The following is a 297-nucleotide window of genomic DNA, read 5'->3' as shown; positions in this document are numbered from 1 at the left end:
GGGGTGCATCTGCGTGTGTGTTATGGTATTACAACGGGTAGGTTATTATCATTTTCATTATTTATCCATATTCTCATTCCAGATTAGTTTAATTATCAATACTAGTTCTTCACAGTCGAAGCGAGCAAGACATGAAACGCATTTCTATCACTAATATCATCCAAGATAGAAATGTGAACAGAATTGTGATTATGCTTAGATGTAATAAGTTCTCTTAATCAGATTAAATTGAATGGTTTGTTTCATTTAACATTTCCCTCTACAAATAACTTCATGATTTTAAAGTTTAAACATAGG

Source organism: Penaeus monodon, chromosome 29, assembly GCF_015228065.2.
Source record: "Penaeus monodon isolate SGIC_2016 chromosome 29, NSTDA_Pmon_1, whole genome shotgun sequence".
NCBI classification, from domain to species: Eukaryota; Metazoa; Arthropoda; class Malacostraca; order Decapoda; family Penaeidae; genus Penaeus; species Penaeus monodon.
This window is presented reverse-complemented; position numbering follows the sequence as displayed.